This window comes from Penaeus monodon, chromosome 29 (assembly GCF_015228065.2).
Source record: "Penaeus monodon isolate SGIC_2016 chromosome 29, NSTDA_Pmon_1, whole genome shotgun sequence".
NCBI lineage: Eukaryota > Metazoa > Arthropoda > Malacostraca > Decapoda > Penaeidae > Penaeus > Penaeus monodon.
The window spans coordinates 29,107,360-29,107,682 of record NC_051414.1 but is presented as its reverse complement, the minus strand read 5'-3'; positions in this window follow the sequence as shown (position 1 = coordinate 29,107,682).

The following is a 323-nucleotide window of genomic DNA, read 5'->3' as shown; positions in this document are numbered from 1 at the left end:
CGCTTGTGTGCACGTATCTGATGTATCTCCTTTAGCATCAGATATGGACTGAGGAAAAAGTGAAGAAATAAAGTAGCGCTTATCAATTACTGATCTTATCTTATCTGGCAGATGAGATGCAGTGGATGTCTACCCAACGAATGAACACGATCCACTGCCCGCTCAGGGTCAGTGACAATCAATGGAGCACACTTTATGCCACTCACGTGCAAGCTTCTTTCTACTTTTGCTAGAGGAATTCGTCGTATTACTAAATTTAGAAACCTTAATCATTTCTGTTTATAATTGAATATGCAGACAAGCTCACACACGCACGCATGCAA